This window comes from Dasypus novemcinctus, chromosome 27 (genome assembly GCF_030445035.2).
Source record: "Dasypus novemcinctus isolate mDasNov1 chromosome 27, mDasNov1.1.hap2, whole genome shotgun sequence".
Lineage (NCBI taxonomy): Eukaryota > Metazoa > Chordata > Mammalia > Cingulata > Dasypodidae > Dasypus > Dasypus novemcinctus.
The window spans coordinates 26,267,680-26,286,605 of record NC_080699.1 but is presented as its reverse complement, the minus strand read 5'-3'; the positions used below and the strand labels follow the sequence as shown (position 1 = coordinate 26,286,605).

The 18,926-nt window shown below is 52.1% G+C and overlaps 1 long non-coding RNA gene across 1 annotated transcript; it reads left to right on the top strand.

Annotated features, from left to right (window-relative positions):
• The first annotated feature begins 9,877 nt into the window (after positions 1 to 9,877).
• Positions 9,878 to 15,088, top strand: LOC131276325 (uncharacterized). The gene is made up of 3 exons (XR_009183821.2): positions 9,878 to 9,944; positions 12,346 to 12,474; positions 14,862 to 15,088. It is a non-coding gene; the product is annotated as an uncharacterized lncRNA (long non-coding RNA).
• Positions 15,089 to 18,926: the final 3,838 nt, after the last annotated feature.

Genomic DNA, 18,926 nt, shown 5'->3' with positions numbered 1-18,926 from the left:
TCCCACGCTCTCTCCACGTTAAATAACTCTCCCGGTAAAACGCTGAGCAAATGCAGGCAAGTGTTAGATCCCAGGCCACTAGGGAGAAATTTCAGGAATCCAGGACACTGGCGCTCCATTCTCCATAAAGGAAAAGTAGCCCCATCACGAGCTCTCCCACAAGCCCCAGGAAATTGTGCTGCCCTGCTGTGACCCTGACAAGGAACTGGATGAAGGCAGGAAGATCCGGATTCCTGCCTCCTCCTCTAATTAGCCGTGTGCTTGGGGCACGTTTTTAAAATTCTTTGGGTTTCAGTGCCCCTCTGTCTCTACTGGGGGTCGCTGAGACCTACACTGTCCTGCCAATCTCATGCATGAGAAAGTGCCTCGGGGATGGCGGGGACCTGTGATTCCTTCATACTTATTTTCACTTTGGTTTATTTCAGGCCTTCTATTCTTTCTGCGATCTTGATGGAAGAATGGTGAGAACGCGCCTCTGGACTGCAGCCTCCTCACCTTCTGGAGTTTCCCCAGCACAGGGTCCTTATGACCCAAGGCCAGAGCACTGGGCTGGCACTGCCGGCAGAGCTTGAACTGGAGGGTCAATCCTAGAACCCTTCTCCTTCCCGCCAATCCCGGGCTCTTCCTCTTACACTCTGCTGACTAAATTTAGGGCCGACAGGGATTTCAGAGATCATCTAATGCAGTGTTTTTTAAATTTGCCCTGCGGAAAGAATCACCTGGTTGCCGTTACAAACACAGGTCCTTGGGTCCCCAAATCGATTGAATCTAGGGAAAAAAACAGAGAATTCGCATTTTTAAGAAGGGCCCGGGTGATGCTTGGCATAAGGGGTTAATAGTCGGTACTTGACTAAGGGTGAAGTGTGGAGGATCCAAAACAGATAGCATGTCTCCTGGAGAGCCCCCTGGCCCCTACGGAGTTTGTTTTCACATTAAGAGACAAAGCAGGCCTCGGAGGATCAGTGGACTAGCCAAAGACGGCTTCCTGGAGGCTCCCACCCTGAGCTGGCAGGACCCAAGAGCAGAGATGCCCTGGGTTTCCAAACTGGCTTCCTGCCTGAGGACGCTTTTTCTCCACCAGCCTTCCAGCTAGGTCTGCCCACCTGAGCCAGCCCACTCAGTCATCAAAAGCTCCACCAGCATCTAGTCACTGCCTGGCTCGTGGGTTCGGGCCCCACTCTTCACCACCTCTGCCCTCAGCCACGTTCCTAGGACCCTTCCCTCCCTCCATACCAGCAAAATCCCGAGAACTCAGCCCAGAAGCCCTGACGTCTGATCTCTTTAGGGGCAGACCAGCAACTAGGGCTCCTGTCCCCGATGCTGTCTTCTCCTATTTCAAACTCTGGGTTTGGGAAAATAAAGACCTCCTCTCTTTCCCCCACCTGTTCTCCCTAATCAACTTCCTTCTTGACTTCAACTGCAGATCAAACTGGATTTTTCTTTGAACACAGATGGAGACTCAGAAATCTCACTCCGTTCCGTGAACCCTGTCCCTGTCCCCATTCCTTCTTTTGGGTTTAACCTGACCAGACTCTTCAAGAACCGGGACAAACCTGGAGGTGCCCAGAATGACTTTCTCAGCTACCCACCTCTGCCACCCTTCTCAGCTCTCGTTGGGCTCTGGACTCTTGACAACAATAATTAACATTCTAGCAGCTACCATTCATTGTATTCTCATTGTGCCCACGTTCTTTGCCAAATACTTTACATCTATCATTTTATATAATCTTCATGGCAACCCTCCAAAGTGGGTTCTGTTCTTATCCTGACTAAGAAACTGACTAGGAAACTGAGGCTTGGAGAGGTGAAGCAATGCACCCAAGGTCAGCGACTGGTGAGGCCACCTGACCACAAGCCCTCGCTGTTGACCGCAGTGGCTTCTGCCTGCCCCTTGCCCTTGCTTCCTTCCAGCCCCATCCACCAGTGCTGTCTATCTTCAGTTATCTAGCAGCGTCACGTGTGACACTCTTGGATCCCCAGTGAGGCTTTCTGTTAGTTCAAATAGGCCAGCCCCATGGTGGGAACAGGGACTGCGACCCTTAAAGCACCCAGGCACAGAAGCCTCCACCTGTCTATCCGTTCATCTTAAATGGAAAGGCCTACAGAAGAAGACTGACTGCAAACAAACAGCCCTCTTTGCCAGAAAGTCCTTTCTGTCCCATCAAGCCCTCTACCACACCATAACCCAAAGTCCTGTCCCCTCTCTGGTCTCTAGCCCTAAGAAAGCAGTCTTCCGTGTTGGTTTAGAGGGAGGGCATCTGGCTTGCAATCTTAGAGCTGCGTGATTCCATGACCCTGTAAAAGGGGCACATAAATGCATACCCTACTGGGCTGTGCTGAGAATTCAGTGGAATCTTCTGTACAGAACACTTCACATGTGTTTGGCATATATGTAGGCCCAAGAAATGGTTGCTATTGTTCTTTAATGCTTCTTATTCTCTCTCATTGTATCAAATATTAAATCCTCATTTGACCTACACATGCCCCTTACCCCAGTCCCACTCCCCACACATATTCATTTGGAAACATTTTTTCCCCCTTTATCCTCTGTAGGTCTTCCAATTTTATGCTGCTCTAGACTTTTGAAACTTGGAAATGGGCAGTGAAACCTCCAGAGGCATCTCACCTTTGCTTTTCAGTCTTAGTGTGCCACTACCTGGCAGGAAGAGAAATCTGTGGCCGAGAAAATAGGTGTTGACACCATCCTGTAGCAGGCTGAAAGGGAAATTTAACCAATGACCTCTAGCTGGAAATGGGTGAGAATATGATAGGGTGTTTGTCTTTGCCAGAGTGGCGCCATTTTTCTTTCAGTTCCCTACTGTGCCTGGCTATTTGGTCTGGGTTAGGTTAATGGGGGGCTTCCAGATGGGGATGGCGACTGGTGCTTTGAGTCTGAAGGAGAAGGGAGGGTAGGGTACCCTCCTCCGCCTCTCTGAGGCCGACTGCAAAAGCTTCAGACACTTCACTGCCTGAACATAAGTGCAAGTTAGTTTTATGGCCTCACACAATTACACAGTTATATAAATCCAAGGGTGTGGTGGAAACGTGGCCTGCAGAGAAAGCCCGCAGGATAGAGAGTATCTGCAAAGGGAAGGAGAGACAGGGACAGTTGGATGGGCAGCCATTCTCCCCAGGCAGAAAAGTTTAGATGGAGGTGGGCCGAATCAGTAACTTCCGGAAAGAGAAGGAAGCCGGAATGACCTGCATTGCAAGGGAAGGCATGTCTCAGCTCATTAATGTTTGACCTGTGACCCTTGAAGAGCTTAAACACAACTATCTGCTCCTTTGTGCTAGCTACTCCATGAGGCTTTCCTGTCCCCAACCCCAGGACATTCACTCATTCATTCATTCATCTAGCACACAGAGTCACACATGTGCTAGATGCTATGGGTACAGCAGTAGACAAGACAGATGCAGTTAGTTCTTACTCTGAGATGGAACCTACAGCTGCAAGGGGGGCAGGCTTTAATAGTAATATAAAAATAATTGCAAAAACATATATTTAAATTATAGTTGTCCCAACTGGCATTGTGGAGAATGAGTGAAGACTCTAGCCTAGACCAGGAGTTGTGGAGGTTTTTCCCGGGTACCAATGTTTAGGCTGACCTGAAAGTTGGATTAGAATTGATGGGCAGAAGTGGATGTGGCTCAAGTGACTGGGCTCCTGTCTACCATACAGGAGGTCCAGAGTTCGATTCCTGGGGGCTTCAAGTAAAGGCAAGCTGGCCTGCATGGTGAGCTGGCCTGAGTGCAGATCTGGCCCATGTGGAGTGCTGGCCCATACAGTGAGCTGGCCTGAGTGGAGAGCTGGCCGATGCAGCAAGCTGACCTGAGTGGAGTGCTAGCCCACGCAGGAGTAGTGGCCTGCACAGGAGTGCTGGCCCGAGCAGAGAGCTGGCACAGCAAGATGATGCAACAAAAAGAAACACAGAGGAGAGACAATAAGAGACGCAGCAGACCAGGGGACTGAGTGAAAGAGATGGAGCACCTCTCTCCCACTCGGGAAGGTCCCAGGATCAGTTTCCGGTACTGCCTAAAGAGAAGACAAGCAGGCACAGAAGAACACCCAGCAAATGCACACAGAGAGGAGACAACGGGGTAGGGATGGGGATAAATAAATCAATAAATCTTTAAAAAAGAATCGATGGGCAAAGAGGTATTATGTTTCGGGCAAAGAGAACAACTTCATATAGCTGAGGCATGATGAGGGAGGAGAGGGGCTTGGAATAATGCAGGAGAGTTTGGCAGGGGCCAAAAAATGCAGGCTTTGGGGGCAATGTTAGGATTCTGTTGTTTTGCTCTGCTTTCTTGTTTCCTAAGAGCAATCAAAGTCTGTTATGGAAGGGGACAAGGTCAGAACTGTATTTTAAAAGATCATTTTGGGAGTGCATTGCGGTGGTCCAGATGTAGACAGAGATGACGGTGGCAGTGGGGATGGCGAGAGGTGCTGGATCTCAGCTGCATTTTGGAAGAAGGATTTGATGTCTGTTGGGGCTGGGGGATGAGCAAGGGGAGGAGGGAAAGACGGCATCCTGGCTCTGACCTGGGCAGTTGGGTGGTGCCATGTATGGAGACTGGGGATCCCGGGGAAGAAGCCCTTGGAATGCTTTTTTGGTTCTTTTAAGCCACTGCCGTTTATTATGCTTTCATGCCTTCTCTGTTTGAACTGGAAGGGACAGAAGAACCGAGACCCGATACTACTGGCACCGCTCTGATTGCAAGCCTGGCTCCCTGAAGCCAGGTCTGGCGTCCCTCACTGGGTTAGGAGTCTCTGGAGACTGGATGTATCCACCTCAAACCCAGCATGTGCCTTGTACACGGCAGGTGCTCAGGGATGAGGTTTTCTGGAGCCCCAGGTACCTAAGTGCTGTGGGGCTGAGAATCTGCCACACACTCCCTGCCCTCAAGGGTCTTATTGGCCATGTGACCCACCGAGAACAGGACCCTCCCTGAAGGCTGGGCTGCCTCCTCCTCACCGAAGCCCCCAGCCCGTTTTCTCCCTACCCCTGGGAAGCCACAAAGGTAGGCAGTGTCCTACGACCGTATCCTGGCAAGCCTATCGCCAGGGACGGCACCCAGAGACGTTAGAGGGACGGGGCTTTGCTCGCTGCTCTGCAGACCCTGCCCTGGGCCCAAGCTCGGCTCCAGCAGAGTCCCTGTTCAATGTGCTTGGAGCAAGGGGAGGGGATCTGCAGGGGGAGGGCACTCTGGTGCTTGTGGCATGTTTAGTGGGTAAGTATCCTTTCCTCTAGGCAAATCCTTTAGGAAACGTAGTAATAGAAAAAAACAGCAGTTGGATTTTAAGCCCAGTTTTTTTTTACTGCTCTTGCAAAATGAGTGGACGTGTCATGGCTTGGGGTGAGACGTCCTGCCTTTTCATCAAGGAGCTGAGTACGTGCAAGTTGTGGCTGGACAGGGGCCATTTCTGACCAGAGCCACCAGCCTGTTTCCCTTTTCCTGTCATAGTGGCTGTGGGCCTGCTGCTGGGGCTACATCTCTGACCCCCATCTGGCTGATGGTATCATCTGTGCTTGAGCAAGAGTGTCTAAGAAGGGTTCAGCTGGCCTGAACCGGGAGTCACAGCTCCTCCTTATCTAACAGACAAGAGAACACACCCTCTCCCAAACCAGAGAGCTCAGAACCATCATTGTTGTCACAACTTTTAAAAATTATTTTAAATACGTATGTTGGCCTTAGGCTACTTGCAAGAAAATGAAACCTGATCGATATTTATTTCAAAGTATCCTTTCAGCTTTGTGGCTTTGATGAAGTTATCAAGTCATGCTCTGTGTTTCCTGGTCTGTTTTTTTCAGTTAACATTAGTTCATGCACGACCTACACTTTGGCATGTATTTCCACGTATTGCCAAAGTCCACCTGCCACTTTTAATAGTTACAGAGCACTCTATGGGGTAAACCATTGAGAGCTCGTGCTAATCATTCTGCTATTATTTCCCTCCTATATAGTCTTGTAAAAAAAATGGAAAAGGAATCTAGGGATAGGATTCTGATGCTTTTTGCAAAAGTGGAACCCCACAGACACAAGCTTTAATGCACGTCGCCAGCTAGGCCCATCTCCAGTGGCCCCTGAGAAAGAATCCCATCTCTCCTTTCATGCCTGTTGCATCCAGAGGAGAAGCAATCGCTGAACTCCAAGTACAGGATCTCAGCCAGCTTTCAACTAGAAAGTTCTTTCTAATGTACAAAGCCATTCTGCTCAGCTTGGATTTCAGCTTTCCACCTTTCCCCCCATGTGAGCTGTTTTGCTTACCTGCATGTAGTGTCCCTGTGCAATTGAGACGAGTACGATCAATAACAGCAATCATCTATATATGCTAACATTCTGCTTTGAATGTCATGGGTTCTCATGAAATCCCCAAAACCCTTTGAGGTAAGTACTGTTATGGTTTCCACTTTACATATGAGAAAAGAAGATGATTCAACCAATCCCCAGCTTTTGAAAAAATATCTCTCATTTTATTTTATGTCTCCTATTTGGATGTTCAAATTACTCTTCCAAAGACCCCCACTTATTAAAAATGAAGTTGTGGGAAGATGTGCTACTCTTTATCCATTGCTTACTGTGAACCCAGGAACTCTGGATTAATTTTCTTATTCAATTCCCTTAATATCTCTGTGAGGCAGGTACTAGTCATTTAGTAGGTGAAGCACTTGAGGCTCAGAGAGGTGAACTTACTTGCCCAAGATCCCTCCAGAAAGCGGCGGAGCCAGCCTTAAAGCCAAATCTACCTCCAAGGCCTTGAGTTTCCTGCTTTGCCTGCTGTCCCTCCTAAATGTCCCAATATCTGTCTCAGCTACACAGGGATTAGTTCTCCAATTTTTTTCTTTTTACTTTTGGCTCCCACATCAGCAGGCAGGCCCCAAGGCTTTGGCAGACAGCACATGTGAGGTTTGCAGGGACTTCTGGACGTTCTCCTGGGATCATTGGCCTCTGTGCTGTCACAGCTTCCTAAACGACCTGAACTTGCTGGTTTCCCAATACCTTGGCTCCCCAGGCCTCCAAAGGTCTTTTCTTTGTTTGTTTTGTTTCAGTTTTTAAATTTATTCTTACTCCAAAGGTTTTTAAAGTACATAAATCCCTTGATGCAATCTCTCCCTGGTTGACAAATAAATAAGGGTTGGGGAACTTTAAGTCCCTCTTTCTGTGCTTGAGTTTGCCCAGATGTCTTTGAATGAGTCAGAGGAAATCAGCACAGCTTTCAAAGCCAAGGCCTTGGGGTGGTCCTTGCCAAGGCCACCAGGGAGGCAGGCAGAGGGGAAGGAGTCTGGGTCTCACTGCTCACTCACTTTTTTTTTTACGCCCCCCCCCGGGCCCCGTGGCTTTTTTGTGTGTACTGTCTGCTCTCTGTGTCCATTTGCTGTGCGTTCTTCCTCGTCTGTATTTATTTATTTAATTTCCCCTCCCCCTTGCAGCTTGCTTGCTGTCTGCTCTCTCTGTCCATTCGCTGTGTGCTCGTCTGTGTTTTTACCCATCTCCCTTTTTTGTTGCATTGCCTTACTGAGTCGGCACTCTGCAGCGTGCAGGCAAGCCTGCCTTCACAAGGAGGCCCCAGGGCCTCCCATGTGGTGGACAGGAGCCCAATCAACTGAGCCACAGCCGCTTCCCTGCTCACTCACTTTTGTTCCCTGCATGTAACAGAACTTGTGAAAGGGGCTGCCTCTTGGGGGACTGGGTCTGCTTCCCTGTGAATAGAATAGGACAGGGTCCAAGCTTGGGTACTGGTCAGGCCTGGTTTTGAATTGTGACTCTGCCATTTACTGGCCGTGTAAAGTTGAGCTGATGACGCTCCTGAGCCCCCCAGTGAGTCTCTGGTCCCGCAAATGGAAAAGGGGGTGCTAGTACCTGCTCCACTGGGCCACTGTGAGGGCTGAATGTGAGGGTGATAGTAGCAGAGCGGGGCACGAGGTGGAGTGTGTAAGACCTGTTTTCCTTGCCTTCCTTCGCTGCCTTTCCTGGCTCCAGGCCCCGAGCAAGCGGCAGTCTCCCTTTCTCCAACCCTTGGGCCCCCTCAGCTGCCTCCTGCCCCATGCCCCTCGGACCTCCAGCTCCATCTTGCTGCCCTAGCAACCTCTCAGCTCTCCCAGAGAAGGGGCAGGAAGCCCCAGAGCCAAACCTCCACGTTTCCTGCCCCCAGATAGCCCTTTCCTTCTACCTTCCCGTCTTCCCCTCACCTTTGTCCAGCCCCCAGGTGTTATGGAGAGGCCTGGGCCACAAGGACTCACAGATCCAAGGACACCCCCAGCGGGGATCCTAGGTAGCTTCAGGGCCCAGAGCTCCAGAAATTATAGGCAAGGCTTTGTGTTTGTATTTTCTGGAAAGAGACTCCTCAAGGACCCCTGGCTCCTCTGAAGAGATTTGAGGTGGACCAGGGCTTCTGGAGGGTTTCTTTTGCCTAGGCTAGAAGGTCCCTCAGATCTTAGCTTCTCTTGCAACTTCAGTCAGAAAGATCTGGTCCCAACCACAAAGAAAGTGATCCAGGGATGAAGGGCCCCCCTTTTCCCTGAGGAGGGAACTCCTGGAGGAAGGCAGGTCTTGGCTTAGACCCTACGGAACCATTGATTGATCTACTCATTCATTAATTCATTCCGTCAGTCAGCATTCATTGTATACCAACTGTGCCTGGCCTAGCTCTAAGTCATCCCGGACGCACAAACATCAGACCATTCCTCTTCAGGGTATAGTTCTGCAGACCACACTCATTAGAATCCCCTGGGTGCTTGCTAAAAAGTACTGGGGCCGGGCCGCCCCGCTGAGGAGGATGCATTTTAAACAGGCACCCTAGCCTCATGAGGTTAGCTCGAGAGCCACTGCCAGAGCCTGGCATCTCCTTCCAGGTACGGCCCTGGGAGTGTGGTCTGCCGCAAGGTGCCCGTCTCGTGGGGTCACTCAAAGAGCGTTGGACTAAGAACATGGCCCTGGCCCTTCCATTGGAGAAGGAAGCCCCAGCCCTCCGTCTGCCCTGGCTCCCTCCTTTCCTGCTCACAGGGCCGGGCCCTGCAGGAGGAGGGCAGGAGCTGCCCGCCCATCCACTCCACCGCAGTGCAGCACTTCCGGACGCAGGTCTCGGGCAGACTGTGAACCGCACATGCAGAGATGCTCTCCCAGCCTGCACTGCTCCCTCCTGGCCAGGCAAGGACCCGATGGTACCAATTAACGTTAACGAGGCTCCCTCTCCGTCTGGACCTGCCTGGTAATTAATACTTTCATGGGCCCTCAGGTCCCTAGAACCAGAGGTTTGGAGAAGACCTGGGGCAGCTGAATGGTTTCATCCAAAAGGATCTTTCTACCCATAATAAGCCTAAGCAGCCTGAGGCCTGGAATTGGCAGTGGCACGAGAAGTGGAATCTAGGACAATAGTAGGTCCCATTTCTTGAGCACTTACTACACAGCAGGCACTGAGTTCAGTCCAAGGTGACATGACTAGAATGGCAGAACTAGGGCCGTGCCTGCCATCTGACCTAACGGCCTGAGCTCTGCACCCTGCTCTCCAGAGCCTCCAGTGTTCGCCCAGCCCTGGGGCCCCACGGCGGCCTCTTGCCCTGGGCAAGGTGTTTGCCTCCACGTTCAGTTCCCGCAGGTGCTGGCAGAGGAAGAAGGCTCTGCAGCTGCAGCCCTTGGCTCCCTCTCCCAGCTTTGCCTTTGGACCTGATCATGGACTTCCTGTTGCTGGAGTGGATGAAGCAATTGGGAGGTGGGGCAGAGCCGGGCCTGCCCTTCCCCTGTCCAGGGTCCATGGCCTTTGGAAAACAAACACCCTGTGCCCTCCTGGCAAGTGCTGGCTTTCCTCTCTACCAATGGGGAGGGCCTAGGGTGAAAATGGGGTGAAGCTGGCTGTGGCCTTGTAAATGCGGGGTCTTGCCCCAGGCCTGCCACCAGCATGACTTGGGGGCAGCTTTCAGCAGACTTCACTTTCCTGGGAACAGGTGGGCCTCTGTTGTTTGATAGTATCTGTCACTGTCCCCCAAACTTTGGGCTTTCTTAAGGATGGGTAAAGGCCATTACCTCCCAAAAAATGTGTAGCATAACCAGGGCTGTGGCACCAGGCAGCCCCAAGTCTGAGCCCCGAGTCTGAGCTGTGGCTTTGCCACTTTCTAGCGGTATGGCCTTGGATGAGTGACTTAAACTTTGGAGTCCTTTTTTTTTTTTTTTAAGATTTATTTTTTACTTATTTCTCTCCTCTTCCTCCCCACCCCGTTGTCTGCTCTCTGTGTCCATCCGCTGTGTGTTCTTCTGTGTCTGCTTGCGTTCTTGTCAGTGGCACCAGGAATCTGTGTCTCTTTTCATTGTATCATCTTGCTGTGTCAGCTCTCTATGTGTGTGGCACCACTCCTGGGCAGGCTGCACTTTTTTTTTTCATGCAGTGTGGCTCTCCTTGCAGGGAGCACTCCTTGCACATGGGGCTCCCCTATGCAGGGGACACCCCTGCGTGGCACGGCACTCCTTGCGTTTATCAGCACTGAGCAAGGGCCAGCACATCACACAGGTCAGAAGGCCCTGGACCTCCCATTTGGTAGATGGACACTCTATCAGTTGAGCCAAATTCTGCTTCCCTGGAGTGACTTTGAGGGAAGCGGCTGTGGCTCAAGCGATTGGGCTCCCATCTACCATAAGGGAGGCCCTGGTTTTGATTCCTGAGGCCTTCTGGTGAGGGCAAGCTGGCCTGCGCCAGGGAGAGCTGGTGTCCTGTACCACGGAGAGCTGGTGCAGAAAGATGATGCAACAAGGTGAGACGCAGAGAAGAGATAGTGAAAGACACAGTAGATCAGGGAGCTCGGGAGGCTCAAGGGATTGAGTGTCTCTCTCCCGCACCGGGGGTCCTGAGATCGGTTCCCAGTGCCTCTTAAAGAGAAGGGTGAGAAGAGAGAGGACAAGCAGACATGGAAAGAACACACAGTGAATGGACAGAGAGAGCAGACAGCGAGTGCAAACAACAAGGGGGAAGGGAATAAAAAAAAGGATTGTGTGGACTGTTAATTAAAAAAAAAGAGGACTTTGAGCCTCTGCTCCTCATCAGGTGTAATGACTCCTAGCGCATAGCCCTGTTGGGGCAATTAAGTAACGAGCTGTAGTCCAAGCCCTGGGCTCCCACCCAGCACCGGGCTCTCTCGGCCAGTGCACTGGCGTCCACGGGGGAGGTTGCAGTAGAGGTGCTGGGAGAGGGAAGAGCCCACTTAGTCGCAGGCCTCCGCTGCATAGAAAGTGACATAGAAGAAGTGCTCCGCAGGTGGGGGCAGTTTTCCCTCGTGCGCTGGAGCCATTGGCAGTAGCACTTCCTATTTTATTAATAAGACGTATTAGAGGCCCATTTGGGGTGACACTTTGAGACCCCAATCAGAGGGCCTTGAAATCCAGACATGATTCCCAGGCAGCTCTGGGCCTCCAGCGAGGAGCTGTGCTTGCCGAGTCCCCCTCCTCCCCCGTGGCCCCGCCTCCGGCGCGCTCTCCCCAACCCCCCTCCAGCCTTCCACATCTGGATCTAACTAGGGCACAGCAGGCTGTCTGGGAAGGCCCCACTTCCTCTGCCCTCTGGTTCAGAACTTTGGTTCTCACAGGGGCGGGTGCGGGGAGAAGGGGTCGGTGAAGGCAGCTGAGAGCTCTTTTCCCAAACCGTTGGAGTGGAGGCAGGTGAAGTCTGCCTAATCGCGGAAGGTGCACCTCCGCCTTGTCCTGGTTCTTAAAGTCGCCTGTTGCTTGGGAGATCCAAGGAGCTGGGGCAGCCCTGCTTGGGGCGGGGGACCTGACTCCAGGGGCCCAGGAGGAGACTCTGGTCCACTGATCTCCACCCCAAACCCAGGGAGCAGAGCCACCCTTCTGCGCTGGGCTCCTACTGGCCAGGCCATAAATTGGAATGGGGAAGGCAGCTGTAACTCTCATTAAAGTGACATCAACCCCACGGCAGAGGATGCTGTAAATCCAGGGAAAGGGGACATTCATCCAGCGAGAACTGCAGGAGCAAAGGAGAAAAACCCGTAAATAGGGGAGATGTGGTGTCTGGAACGAATGGTGGGGCCCTGCCAGGGTCGCGCTGAACTGGGGACGGGGTGGACAGGGAATGGAAAGCCGAAGGAGGGGGACGGGGGCCCTGAGCCAGCCCCTAAAGCCTAGTGGAGCACCCCCAAAGCCGCTGGCAGCAGTAGCTGATTCTCCTCTGAGCTTTCCCCACTTTCTCTCGGACTGGAGCTGACACTGGGGGGCAGAGCTGGCTTGTGTCCCGGGGGAACTTTGGGGACATGGATTCCAATCCTGACGCTGTGATTTACTTCCAGCCTGTGGGTCTCTGGGTGAGTTTTTCCACCTTTTGAGGCCTCAGTTTTCCTTCATCAGCAAAATGGGAACCGTGACCCCAACCACACAGGCTTGGTGTGAAAATCCTAGGAGGGTGTCCCGTACTTGTCCAGTGAATAAATGAATCGACACATCCCTGCAAACGCAGATGCTGGGCTTTTCTTTCAGGTCAGTGCCCTTCAGCTGCTAATTTGCTGTGAGACCTTGGGCAAGTGGCCTAACTTTCCTGGGCCTCAGGTTCTTTTCTTGGAAATGAAGGGGGGAGGGGGCTGGCATTGGGTATGATGGTGCCACAGGCAGAGGACGTTTTACCTGGAGGTCTATGGAGCAGCCCAGCTCTGTAGGTCCCTGCGGAAACATACAAGGACTGCATTCTAGAACTTTCCCCACACCTGTGGCAGGAACCTCAGACTCTCTGATGGGGGGGCCACGGCCACCCCTGCTCCCTGTCCCCAGTGGTGATGGTGGTGGAGGAGCTGGGGACCACCCTCTGCCGAGGTGGGCTCTGGAGATGGAGTGGATGAAGGAGAAAAGACCTGTTTGTAGAACTGACCCCAAGCTTCATCAGAACCCCCTGGCCGGGGCTTGTTAAGTTATAGCCTGCTGGGCCTCGTGGCCAGAGTTCTCTTTCAGGGTTTCTGGGGTGGGCCTGAGAACTTGTATTTTCACCGAGCTCCCAGTGCGGCAGGTGCTGCTGTTCCGGGTGGCCCCTGAGGACTTCTGCCCTAGGGTGATCTGGCCAGGACTCAGACTTCCCTTCCTCTCTGACCACAGACTTGCAGGCTTCGGCAGGCTCTGAGATGCCAGGGCACAGACTTCCGAGTCACCGGGGACCCTCAGGGGTGTCCCCTGCCCTCATGCACAGCGCTGGCCTGGGGCCCTTAGTGCAAACAGGATCCTGGGGTGGCCCCCGGCCACCTGCACGCTTGACAAGCTCGCCCGGGGAATTCTCCTGCACAGCCCTATTTGGGGGCCCCAGCCACAGAGGGAGGGCACCGGTACTGGAAATTCCATTTCCTTCGAGGCGCCCCATCACTCCTCCCCACCCAAAAGGCATAGAGTAAAAGGAGTGAAGAGAGAAAAATCAGGGAATATATGTGCTGGAATGGTCCCAGATGGAGTCCAGTGCAATCTATTGAAAGGAAAAGCAATGAAACCCCCAGAAATGATGGCCAAAGCCGCGCTTGGGGAAGGAGACGTGATTTACAGCTGCAGAGCGCCAGGCTGATGAAGGCGTGGGGAGAAGCAGGCCTGCTGATTTAAGGGCACCTCCGGAGCACCTCTCAGTGGCTGATGACTGACAAATGCCGCTGCTCGGATGCCCCGAGGGTCAGGGGCGCGAGGGCCGCCTTCTTCACCGCCAGGAGGTGCTTCACCCACCAGCAACGCTCTCCAAGGCAGCCCCCCGGGCATCAGACCTGCCGCCTCCTGTCCCAGCACCCCACCACCCACTGCCTTTCTGAAATGTCTTGGGAAAGCCAGGCCTCAGTCCAGTCTCCTCCAAGTACAGTGTCAGGGGCTCAAGGAGTCACAGCTCCGTGAGAAAGGCAGAGAAGTTATTAGCTTTGATTGAAGAATTAGAAAACAGAGGGTAAAAGAAATGAAGGGAATTATCTGAAGCCACACATCTAAATAAAAGTTGGGGCCCAAACAGGAAACCCAGCCATCTGATCCTCATTTTGGCTCTTTACCTTAGTAAATTTAACTCACTTCTTGGAAACTGGTATTAGGTGTGGGGCAGGGGGGAGAGATGAGAAGCTGTGGTCGGAAAAGGAGCCGCATTGCTCAGGATTATGCCCCTCCTGGGGTGGGGATGGGGCAGCTTGCATCCATTGACAGAGTCGATGTGGGTGTCAAAGGCCCAACCCCCTTTCCTCACTGAGGAATGCTCTCAGGGGCCCAGCCCAGCTCTGTAGCCCTCCATGGGGTCAAACGGTATCTGGCAAACCTGGGGTTCAAATCCAGATACACTTTGGTTTTGAAAGTATACACTCTTTCCGCTGTACAAAATGTGGGGGGAGCCTTGAGCCTAACAATGGGAAAGAGCTGACTGGCCAAAGAATGTATATATCATGTTCAAGTTGGGACATGAATACCAAGAAGACGGGTGTTCACACTTGGGGTGCAAATAGGTGGGATGAAGCAAGGAGGGGAGGGTGGCAGGGCCCCAGGCAGCAGCCTTCCACAGCCAAGGGCATAGCTGGCAGCTCAGGTAAGGGCCGCAGGCTGACCACAGGTCCCAGACTGCAGCCACAGACACCACAGCCCCTGGCAGTGGCAAAACCCAGAACACTCTCCCCACAGACCCTGCGTGGTGGGGACTGCTGGCCCTTAGTCTGCTGTGGGCACACAAAGAGGGGTGTGGTAGTTTGAGGCACTGATGGACCCCAGAAAATTATGTTCTTAAATCTAATCCATTCCTGTGGGTCTAAACCTATTGTAGGTGGGACCTTTAGATTAGGTTACTTCAGTTAAGGGTCTTTTGATTAGGTTACTTCAATAGGGTATGACCCAGGGTGGATCTTAATCCTCTTACTTGAGTCCTTTATAAACAGGATGAACATAGGAGAGAGAAAGTCAGAGGAAGCCAGAAGCTGAAGCAATGAAATCCGGAAGAGAAGGGAGAGACCCGCTGTGTGATGTGTCAGGTGACAAAAGTCCAGGATCTCCAGCAGCTGGTCTTTGGGGAGAAAGCGTTGCCTAATGATGCCTTGATTTGGACATTTTCATAGCCTCAGAATTGTTAGCTTGCAAGTCAATAAATCTTCATCGTAAAAGCCAACCCATTTCTGACACATTGCATTTTGGCAGCCGAGCAGACTGAAACAAGGGGTTACCTGTGCTCCCAAGGTGGTTGGCACAGCCCAGACTCCATCTTGTCCTAGGGACAGTGAGGAGTCCTGGCCTCCTTGTCCCTGCTCTCTGTTCCACCTTGTGCCTGCTCTCTGCAGACTTGCCCCTTCCTGGACTCTCAGACCTGGCTGTGGTCAAGAGAGAAAGGAGAGGGACCATATGTAGCTCAAGTGATGGAGCACCTGCTTCCCATGTACAAGGTCCTCGGTTCAGCCCCCAGTACCTCCTAAAAACACAAATGGAAGAACCAACTCTCATTGGGGAGCAGATTTAGCTCTAGTGGTTGAGCGCCTGCTTCCCATGTATAAGGATCTGGGTTCAATCACTGGTGCCTTCCAAAAAAAAAAAAAAGAGAGAGAGAGAATGGGGAGTTCAAGGTTAGGAACTTGCAACTTCTTTCTCATCCTCAGGTTCCAGGTAATGGGAGGGGACCTTCCCTGAACTTTTATCTCTGGGGTCCCTGACCCAATTCTAGCCTTGTTGAATCTGGTTCTAGAGGGGAGCCTAATGCCAGCACCACCCCCCTGAAGGGCAGGTCCCCTGGAGTCGCACCTGGGGAGGGAGGCAGGCGTGGAGACCAGTCTGGAGGCACCACCTTGATACTGAGGCTTTTCTTAGCGCGAATTGGCAGCTCCCGTCAAACTTGGCATCAGTTAGGAAAGCGGCTCATTCAGGCCTGTCCTGTCACCTGGAACTTCTGAACATGTGTTTACAATTCACACAAGTAGAAACAAAAGTGACTCTTTTGAGCTTCAAACTAGAAGGCAGGGTACAGAGGCCAGGGTGGGTAGGGAATGGGGAGTTAATGCTTAACTGGTACAGAGTTTCTTTCTTGGTGATGGAAAAGTTTTGTTAATGGATGGTGGAGTATGCAATTAACAGCATGTTACTGTATATCTGAATGTGGTTAAAAGGGGAAATTTTAAGCTGTTATATGTTACCAGAATAACAATTTTAAAAAAACCATAAAACGGTGTATCTCAGAATGGGTTTTTTAAGGGAACTTGTATTATAGCTAGAAGTATACATTAAAAATAAGTTTTAAAAACAAACAAAAAAAGATAGGACATCAATAAAATGAGAACAAGGGAACAAAGCAAGACAAATATAAGAAAGCCATCCTAAGAAGAGAAAACTAGAAAAAATCGGGCTAATAATAAAAGACTAGTAGTCTGAAAGTACAGAGAGGAAAGGACAAATGGAAGGAAGAAAGTAGCAAAATCAAGGATTAGAATAGTATGTATATGGATGAGTCACTCTTGCCACAGTTCATGTGAGAATGAAAGACAAAAATAATTAAATCACAGAAAATGGTAGAGTATGATTTAAGTGGGAAACAATTTTCTTAATAGATTAATGATTGATACATTTCCAAATACAAGTATTCTGAAGAGTAGAACTGCAGTTTCACTTCAGTTTTGGGAAAAAAATCAATAAAAGTGTTCTGTTCCACCACAGTACTGGGTATCTACTTCCGTATTTAAAATGCAAAATATTCAAAATAAAAATAATGGTACACATTTATTAAATGAGTTAATTATATCTAGTAAAAACTGTTTTGACCATTTAAAAAAAAAACCACCACAGAACGAGTAGGCATAAACATTGAACCCTAATATAAACTGTGGTCTGTAGTTAATAGCATAATTGTAATAATATTGCTTCATTAATTGTAACAAAGGTACCACACTAATGCAAAGTGTTAATAATAGGGAAAACCCTGTGGGTGTGTGTTGTGCATGTGTGTGAACGCTGTACTTGCTGCATGATTTTTCTGTAAACCTGCAACCCCTGTGATGAAAGAAACAACCCTTTCATCTCTTCGTGCTAACCTGGTCCTGCCATTGAGCCACATTTGTAGACCTGGAGCCTTCCCCATGAAGAGGGACTGTCTGAGTTAGGAGGCAGGAGTCACCTGCTGAACGAACCCCAAGGAATTATAACTCTCTTGCTCCCTAAAATGCCCACCCAGCGTGTGCAGAGCCCCCCTGGCCTCGGCCCTGGTCGGGCCCCTGCGGGGTGGGGATTTCTGGGTCAGGAAACAGCAGGGGAGGCAGCGAGACCGTTCCCTGCTCCGGCCTCGGCCTCCTCACCTGGTGGGAAATGTGCCTTCAGCCACGGGAGGGCATCTGCACGTGCCCATTGTCTTTTTAGTTTTTACAAAAATTTATTTAATCTTTGGGAGGAAAATCCTGCTGTGCCTTGTTTTCTCCAGGCTGTCCTGTCAGTTGAGGTGTTCGTGCGCTGAGCAACCCACACGAATAGTTTCCTCCCTAACAAAACATTAATGATCCCACCCAGCAACCTTCCTCTCAGGCTTTTTTCCCCTTCGCCACCCCCGAGCTGTTGCACACCAAGTGATTTCGGTATTTTCCCACCTCTCTGCAAGCCGGCTGTCCTGAGGACCGAGAGGGACATCCCCCCGCTTGCCCTCCTCTGCCCCCGCCGCAGCCCGCCCCAGCGCGGCTCTTCTGGCTTGTCACACTGGGCGCGGGAAACTTCTGTCCACGTGCTGACCTCCCCCAGAGCCCGAGGGTCTCGTCTCTGTGTTCCCACCCCAGGACAGTGCCTGCCCCGAGTAGGCTCCATAAAGGGCTGTGCCTAAGCACGAGTGAAGGAGGGGAAGACTTGCTGAAAGGAGGGACAGGGCGGCCTGGGGAGCCAGGGCGACACCCCGGCCTCTCCTTGGACTCCCTAAGCTGCCATCTCCTGCCCATCCGTGTGTGTAGCAGTTATGATCTCAGCGTGGCTCCTGTGCTGTCCTTGTCACTTGGTGAGGTCCACGCTGTGCCCCCCACTCAGCTACCATCCAGCCGGGGCCCTCGCTGGGAGCCCAGCTACCTTCCCCAGGGTCCCCTTGACCGAGGGCAAGACAGGGCTGAAGGGAGCACCCCAAACCTGGAGTCTGGGGTTGGGGCGGCTCGGGGAACAAATGCACAGCTTGAAAGTTCCTTAGCAATGGCCGTGTGCCAGCTCATCTTCTCCCAGTGTAAGGAGAAGGGTACGGAGCTGAGAAGCCCAGTTCAAGGTCGCCTGGCTGGTGAGGGCTGGAGCTGGGACTTGACCTGGGCAGGTGTCTGCACAAACACCTCCTAACGAATGCTGAGTCCAGGGCCTTTCCGCTTATGGACCTCAGGGAGGAGGGCAGGGCCTCGTCTTCCCTCTGCACAGCCCAAAGCCCTTCATGGCCACCTCTCCTGGAGTCCCCAGGGCTGCTGCTTTTGGGAAGAAGTTAGAGTGGCGCTGGTGCTTCCCATCCTACAGAGGAGGGAAGGGCAGAGCCGAGAGCGGACCTGGCTTGCGCAGTGGCAGAGCTGGGCTGCAGCGCCGTGCGTCTGACTGCGAGCCCAGAGCTTGTGCTGCCACCCACTGTGCTGACCCTCCAAGCGGGCCCCTTTGGCGCCTGCACCCCTTTCCTCTAGGAGCTGAGCCCCGCCTGGACCTCACCCCCACCGAGGTGCGAGCTGTTCTGCTCCAGGGGCCAAATCAGTGGGTCAAGACCTGAGCCGGGGTCCTACTTGCCCACCCAAGGTCCCCTCTCCTGGCCCAGGGCCAGGGCTCTGCCCAGTGTGGCCTCTCCGTGGAGGCCAGAGCTTTTGACTCCAGGCCCTGGGAGCTGGAGGCAGGCGAGCCTGCACGGGGTGCTGTCCTCTGCCTGCAGCTGGGACAGCGGGGCCTTCTCAGCTGGGCTGTCAGTCCAGTGGGCTGACAAAGGCCCTCTAGGAGTGGACTTACTGACATTCTACTATAACACTATTGTGACCAGT